The 8,961-nt window shown below is 36.0% G+C and overlaps 1 protein-coding gene across 2 annotated transcripts in view; it reads right to left on the reverse strand.

Moving 5' to 3' along the window:
• LOC144965836 (uncharacterized) overlaps positions 1-3,185 on the reverse strand; it is a 13,848-nt gene extending 10,663 nt beyond the window's left edge. Inside the window, exon 1 of one of the 2 annotated variants that reach the window (XM_078901609.1) lies at positions 2,908-3,185. The gene's annotated coding sequence lies outside the window, so the exon portion shown is untranslated. Of the gene's footprint in view, positions 1-2,864 lie in introns of both variants that reach the window. The other variant, XM_078901607.1, reaches the window with a different exon arrangement.
• Positions 3,186-8,961: the final 5,776 nt, after the last annotated feature.

The raw sequence follows: 8,961 nt of genomic DNA on the forward strand, positions 1-8,961 counted from the left end.
TCGTAGAGTACGCATTAAAAAATTTAGCCAGAAAACTCAGCCTTCAAGTATCGATCGATTTAAATGACCCTCACCTTGGCAAAACCTCTCAAACCTGGGACATCGCGAGGAGCCAAGATGAGGGTATTTCAATTTAAATCAATCGGTATCTGAAGGATGAATTTTCTGGCCAAATTTTTAATATATTATATCTTTCCAGAATACAGCGGTTAACTGGTTAAATAAATGAATTTAAAATGCCAAATTTACAAAATACACGGCTACAGCGTCGTCTCTTGATATAACACTCGGCTGCCGATCTGTAGGTCTGGGGGTTGAGCCTGCTGTGAGTGCGGAAAAGTGGAGTCGTTAAAAGGGGGTTCATTACTATGCTTTTTCTCACTGTACTCAGAGGTAAAAATCAGTACATGAACGGTAACCGTGTGCACTCGTCTAAAAGAAATTGAAATTATGATAGCGCTTTACAGGCGTTAAGTCTCGTCCAGTGTTGCTGTAAGCTAGGAATCCCTTGGAACACACCATGGGGATACAGTTACGTAACATAAGGGCTTACGTGTTTATTTGAATATTAATTTATGTATTCATTTTACATTACACTACACACTGAAACACAAGACTCAAAAGATACATTTATCGATAAATCAAAAAAGTACCTCTGATGATGGCATACGTCTCTCTCTCTCTCTCTCTCTCTCTCTCTCTCTCTCTCTCTCTCTCTCTCTCTCTCTCTCTCTCTCTCTCTCTCTCTCTCTTTCACATACATCCACACATAGGCAAACAAAAACTTAACCTCTCTCTCTCTCTCTCTCTCTCTCTCTCTCTCTCTCTCTCTCTCTCTCTCTCTCTCTCTCTCTCTCTCTCTCTCTCTCTCTTATACACGCACGTCAACCAGAACACAGGCGTCATGTCTCGTTCTACATGTTACGTGGTGCTGTTGGTAAAGCGCTTTGAGCACGTTTAGTGGATATTGCGATATGTAAGATTTGATGTACGGGTAGATAGATGGATAGCAGTCATAGGCGTGCAGATGGTCGATAAATAAATAAATAAATAAATAAATAAATAGATAGATAGATAGATAGATAGATAGATAGATAGATAGATAGATAGATAGATAGATAGATAGATAGATAGATAGATAGATAGATAGATAGATAGATAGATAGATAGATAGATAGATAGATAGATAGATAGATAGATAGATAGATAGATAGATAGATAGATAGATAGATAGATAGATAGATAGATAGATAGATAGATAGATAGATAGATAGATAGATAGATAGATAGATAGATAGATAGATAGATAGATAGATAGATAGATAGATAGATAGATGGATGGATAGATAGATAGATAGATAGATAGATAGATAGATAGATAGATAGATAGATAGATAGATAGATTGATAGATAGATAGATAAGCAAGCAGATAGACTGATAGATACATATATAGGTCAATCGATTGACAGATAGACCAGGCAAAGATGTAATGTAGATAGATAGATAGATAGATAAATAGACAGACAGACAGAGATATAGATGGATAGATAGATAGATAGATAGATAGATAGATAGATAGATAGATAGATAGATAGATAGATAGATAGATAGATAGATAGATAGATAGATAGATAGATAGATAGATGGGTGGATAAGTAGGCAGACAGATATAGCTATATAGATCGATGGATCAGGCAAAGATGTGGTGCAGATAGATAGACAGATAGATAGATAGATAGATAGATAGATAGATAGATAGATAGATAGATAGATAGATAGATAGATAGATAGATAGATGGACGGACGTATGATTGGATGGATAAGTGGAGGTATTTTGGTACATAGATATAGAAAGTGAAAGACATACATAAATATAATCAATTAAATTGACTGCTCAAAAAGGAAACTTTAAACATCGAACTATCATAACTATGATTTTCCAAATTCACAATGATCATATTTTGATCATTCAACAAAAATTCTTCCAAAGCATCAGTAATGGGAATCAGCACGTTAGTTTATAATTCAATTCCGATATGAATAGCGGCTTCTACCCTGTCTTCACAACTCTCTCTCTCTCTCTCTCTCTCTCTCTCTCTCTCTCTCTCTCTCTCTCTCTCTCTCTCTCTCTCTCTCTCTCTCTCTCACACACACACACACACACACACACATACACACACACACACATCATTCCTTCTCTCTCGACCCACGTGACTTAAGTAATTAAAATTTTGACATAGTAAATACCTCCAAATGTAATTTAATTCTAATAGTATGTACTCACAATGAATATTATCTTGTAATAGACTGTGATATAATATTTATAGAAATAACGAAGTTGACGTCTTTCAGTTCTTTGTTATTGTTTTTAGGCAGCCATTTCGGTGATTTGTTCTCATTAAATCATATCAATCAGACTATTGACGTTTTGTGTGTTGGTACGTTATACCCGGTTGACGGATGTTGTGAGTATTTTAAATAAAAACGCATAGCATCAATAGTGATAATACACGAATTGTAACGGATCCACATGGTTTATTTGTCTGATACATGATAACTTATAATAATTTTAGGTTCTATAATAAGAAAACGTTCCAGCTTGAAATAACGATGAAATATTGAATAACATAATTAACTCAAAGAATACTATTATAAATGTATTTCACTATGAGTGAGTGGACAATTTAACTTATAAACTTTTTAAAAATCTGTATAAGTAGATGACTAGCTTATAGATAATACTAATACTAGAACATAATGGTATATTATATCTAAATTATAATATTATAAAAGATAAAAGAAAAGGTTATATTATATACTACTGTAATAAATAAATTAAAAAAGTTAATAAAAAATAATTTACCTCCAACTTCTTACAAAATATAATCACAAAGCTATTCACTAACCAATTCACATCATAGCCATTGTAGAAAAGTAACGCTCCGGCCGACAACAAGATGGCTTACTCAATGAATGTGTAGCCTTGTAGCTTGGTTGGCTGGCTGGCTGGGTTAGCTAGTGATATATTTACCCTGCAGCACAACCAGACAGCTTGCCTAGCTAGCCTGCTCCGCTCGTTCGTTCGTTGCTCGACTGACAAGCGAGCTATTTTTAGATTCATCGTCTGCCTACTCTTCAGCCAAGGAGCTTGGCTGGTGTGTTGGCAGAATGGTTGGGTCAACGAATCGATTGATAGGTTGGTAGGGAGGGACGGTGGCGGGTTGGGGGGAGGGGGAGGCGAGGGGGTAGATAGAGATTATAATTTTACCGGCGGCGCAGAGATAGATCAGCCAGTCAGATAGATAGGCCACTTATTTAGATAGTGAACAGTTGTGTTGTGTAGGTTGTCTTTGTATTTTTTGTTGGGTTGGTTTATATCAATCTATCAACCAGTGAGTTAACTACACACATAGCCTAGCTATCTAGCGATAGAGCCAGCCATTATCATTTTAAGAGGAGAGATAAGTAGAGACCCAAGTAGGTTTACACGTTTGGTTGATAGATAAGATTGATGAGGTGTGTGCAGTGCACGATAAAACTTTACATTTACGCCGAAGGAGATTGATCTCCCTTCTTTAATGTCTTTCTGTCTTTCGGCCTCTCAATCTTTCATTTTATCAACCGAAATTTTTTCTGACCTCTGTCCACCCAGTAGTGTTGGGTAGCTGGGTCTGTTAGGTCTGAAGGAAAGTACTTTGCGATAGACAAGCGATCTATCCAAAGGGTAGCAAGCTAGGACTTCATATACAATTTCGTGGACGACTCGTCCGCTAGATGTCACTGGTAGCAAGCAATTGCTATTGTCCGTTTCACGCTATAGAAACAAGGATAACTCCAAGGCTCTGAAGGATGAATCTTTGCAAAGCTGCCTCTTTGTTATATCCATACCCTTCCTATCTTTAAAGCGATATTTGGTAAAATGTAATATCTACTCCATATACTTAAAGCTTTCAAATCACTTGCTTACAAATCTGTATCCCCATCTCTTTTCATCTGTTGATATACTACCATATTCGTCTAAACATATATCTATCTATCAATCTGTCTATCCACCCATCAATCATTCCATCTCTATCTATCTGCATTGCTCTATCAATAGAATAGATTATCTTTCCACCCATCCATCTTTCTATCTATCCACCTACCTATCTATCAATTTATTTATCTATCTGCCCATCCGCCTATCTATATATCCATCCATCCATCCATCTATCTATCTATCTATCTATCTATCTATCTATCTATCTATCTATCTATCTATCTATCGTTCTATCTATCTATCTATCTATCTATCTATCTATCTATCTATCTATCTCTATCTATCCATCTAAGTATCAATCTATCTATCGATCTGTGTATCTATCCACCTGTCAATCTATCGATCTATTTATATATCCATATATCCTCCTATACATCTATCCACCCCCCCCCACCCCCATATATATATATATATATATATATATATTATATATATATATATATATATATATATATATATATTATATATATCCAACTACGTATGTAAGTATCTATCAATCTATCCACCTACCTCGCAATTCATTCTCTTTATCCATTTATCCTGCCCTCTATCAATCAACTAATTTATATGTCTATTTACCAACCTAATATCTATCTATCTATCCATCCATCCGTCTAGTTATCTATCTATATATCTTTCTATCTATCTAACCAATTATCTATCTATTTATCTATCTATCTATCTATCTATCTATCTATCTATCTATCTATCTATGCACCCATCCACATAGCCATCGATGGCTGTCCTTAATTCGCGATAAATACTTGTTATCTGTCTTGACCTGTTTCTTTAGAATTGATTTGTAATTACGATAGATTTGTAATTACGCTAAATTATGGGAGCTTTTATATGGACATACAATGGAAATAAATATATAAATTATATAGATGAATAAATAAATATATAAATAAGTAAATAGACAGATAAATAATCAAGTATGCTATTAACCAGACTTGTCAATTTATTTACCTATCCATTTATTTGTGTGTGTGCGCGTGTGTGTGTGTGTGTGTGGGTGTGTGTGTGTGTACATGTGTGTGCCGAAAATGGCGATCTCCAGTCCACAATTTAAAGAAAGAAAGAAAAATAACAAACTGATATACATTTTATAAGTCTTTCTCTCCCCTAAAAATAAAACAAGTATAGTCTTTATCCAACCCACCAACAAACCAACAACTCGATATTCTAAACGCTATTATCCCAACCATTCCGGTGATGATCAATAAATCAGCTAATCAATCAAATGAAATAGAAATCAATAACATCATCAATAACGTCACGGTTAGATAGGGCAGAAAGAATGGATGGATGGTTAGACGAATATATATGATTGATAGAGCTAGATGGATGGTGTGTTGACGATTGGATGGATGGACGGATGGATGGATGGATGGTTGGACGAATGATTGATGGAGCAAGATGAAAAGCGTTTATGCGATTGGGTGGATGGATGGTTGGATGGTTGGACGAATGATTGATAGAGGACCTAGGTGGCTGGTGTGTAGACGATAAGATTAATGGATGGATGGATAGAGAAATGGCTGTGTGAGTCGTGGGTTGGATGGATGAATAGGGTCGTTGGGTGGAATAATGATGGATAGATGTATGGAGTGTCATTGGGAGGTAGGGGAGGGGAAGGGGGCCGGGGTTTGGAGGGGGGACGCGACGGGGGTGAATGACTGGAAAGATAGAAGGATTGATGGGTGTGTAGATGGGACGGGTAATAAATTAATGAATTGATTTTTGTCGTTGATTGCTTGGCGACTGGATGAATAGACAGACGGTTGGGATGTGGATCGAAGAAGATCAGGTTGATGAGTAGATGTGGGAGAGGGGGGGGGGGGTGGATAGATGGCTGGATAAATGACTGGATAAATAGGTGAATAGGCAAATGAATGGATGGTGTTGTTTGTGAATTGAATGGATGGATAATGAATGATGGATCGAAGAAGATCGGTTGGTGAGAAGTCAATAGATGGATGTGGAGTTGGGTAGACAGATGGATAGATAAATATAATATCGTATCGTATAGAGCTAATAGATTCTAAAAACCTTTAAATGCTCCGTTTAACTTTTATGCATAGATACAATTTATCAATTATATAAATAGCATTCAATGTTAATTGATAATATTGATTAGTAAATATATAATACATAAATAAGTGTCATAATCAATGTATATGCATGTATGGATAAATGGATGATTGAAGGAACGAAGGATACACGAAATGATGCGTGTGTTAGAACGCATGCGTAGACGGGTAGTTAGATGGGTGGATGGGTAGAGAATAGATTTTATAGATGACTGGATCGTAGGATGGGCAGACAGTGGATCAATGAATGCATGGATGGGAGGGAAAGTGATAGATGCATGAAATGGTGGCTGAACTGATGGTGGGTTGGTGGATGGATGGAAGGGTGGACGGTTCAATGGATGGATGGATGGATTCGTGGGTGGATGAATCGATATATGGTTGGATGAGTTGGTGGATTGATGGATGGATGAATGGTTGTGGGATGAATGGACCACTCAGAGTAGATAGATCAATTAAAGGATGGTGACTGACGGATGGCTGAATGCATGAATAGATGGGTAGCAGGATGGGTGGATGGGTGGATGTATAGATGGATGAATTTAGACAACAATGATAATTCTATACAATCAAGCAAAACAATTAGACGGCTCTGCTGAAAATGCTATCCGGGACGGAGGAGCAGGGATATAAATAAACTATCCAAACGGTATAGAGGACAAATTTGTCCTCTATACCGTTGGATAGTTTATTTATAATTTAATTATCTACAGCAACAGGACTACACTCTACCAACTGCTACAGAGCTGAAGTAGAGGCATAGCTACATCTTGTCTTGCAAATAATCCAAACACGATACAGGAGATGGTAATCCTGACTGATGCCCTCTCTATTCTTTAGAAGCCACAGGCCTCTGAGCTCAAAGATAGGGAAATCTAAGATCTTATCACATCCCTAGATCTATTATGCAGGTCCCGAACCCGAAATATAACAGTAATGACCCATCAGTTGACCAGACAAAAGCAGGTCATAATCTTTAGGATGCGAACAAGTCATAACATATTAAACCACCACCTCCATACCAAATTCAAGGTGGGAACTACAAGTACAAGTCAGTGCCCCCGTGGAAGTATGACAGGTGAAACCATCCTACAGAATTGCCCAATCCTCTCTGCCCTTAAGAGAAAATACTGGTCACCGACTGCCCCAGCCAGCCTGAGGAATGAGCTCCTAGGGAGCCAGGAGGATCTCCAGAGGACAGCAGCATATCTGGTGGAGAGAAGAATTACCATCTGAGCTAACCTGAGGAAGATAACGATTAAATCACATGTTGATAAAAGTTTAAATAAGAATATTGCAAATTTACTTACTTGCCAAACTAAAAAACTAATAACAACAATTAAATAATCAAGATTAGATTATTGTAATTCTTTTCTGGCTGGTTTTACAAAAGATACAATGTTGAGACTTCAAATTATTCAAAATAGTGCTGCAAAACTAATCACAAAACAAAAGGGATGTGAACATTCATGACACATTCTGTTCGAATTGCATTGGTTACCAGCCTACAAGAAAGGATTGAATATAAAGTCGCCCTTATCGGTTTTAAATGCTTAATGGTTTAATACCTATTTATTTAAATGAACTCATAAATGTCAATTCTCCTAAGTCAATAGCAAATCAAATTACTTGTTTTACGATGGGAGGTCGTTTTCAACACTTGGTCCACACATATGGAACGACCTCTGCAAGGCTATTCGAAGAAGCGTCAAACATAGACATTAAATCAAACTTAACTTACTCAACCCTAACACCGTAGTTTACCCGGGTTACTTTTACCCCATGCCTATTTATTACATAATTTTTCTGAGACAAATTATAGGTGTAGTATCAAAGCTAATGTTTTTAGTTTTTATATGTTAATGATAGTTGAATAAAACTATCTATGCACATGCTCATTTTTAATACTTTTTTTTCTTCCAATTTTGAAAAGTAGCAAAAATCTCTAGGATTGAGTGAGTTAAAGCATGCTTTTACAAAAATAATATATTTAAAGTCTCTCTCTCTCTCTCTCTCTCTCTCTCTCTCTCTCTCTCTCTCTCTCTCTCTCTCTCTCTCTCTCTCACTCTCTCTCTCCTCACTCTCTCTCTCTCTCTCCTCTCTCTCTCTCTCTCTCTCTCTCTCTATATATATATATATATATATATATATATATATATATATATATATATATATATATATATATATGTGTGTGTGTGTGTGTGTATTGTGTATGTGTGAATGAATAAAAAAAAAAAAAATTAAGTCTCTATCAACTTTCTACACGCAAGTAAGGAAGAAAACTATGTTTAGAGTTTATGACTCATTGATTAAAAGTGTAATTGCGTTTGGCTGCACCATATGGTTTGGCGGATGCCGACTTAAAGATAAATCAAAAATTTCAAAATCTATCAAAGAGACATCAAAAATAATAAACCATCCTCTTGATGGTGTAGAAAGAATTCATGGAAAAGCAATAGAAAGGAAAGCATTCTCAATTACCAACAATAAAAAACATATTTTATACCATGAATTTAGTCTTTTACCATCTGGAAGAAGGTTTTGTCAGATTAAATGTAGAACTAACAAGTATAAATCAACGTTCGTTCCATCAGCAATAAAGATTTTGAATATTTCATATGGTACAGAAAAACCAAGGATTGATAAGTTGACTGATTAACGGATTAATTTATTTAATGTTAGATTAACTGACCAATTGATAATGATGATAATTTTTGGTGTCGAATTGTCACAATTGTAACAAATTGAAAACGAAATGAATATGTTTATGTTGTGTATATCGCACGTGTGAAAGAAAGAGAGGAAGAGAGAGAGAGAGAGAGAGAGAG

The sequence above is a fragment of the Berghia stephanieae genome, chromosome 2, assembly GCF_034508935.2.
Source record: "Berghia stephanieae isolate SIO BIC M18660-M18661 chromosome 2, UCSD_Bste_1.3, whole genome shotgun sequence".
Lineage (NCBI taxonomy): Eukaryota > Metazoa > Mollusca > Gastropoda > Nudibranchia > Aeolidiidae > Berghia > Berghia stephanieae.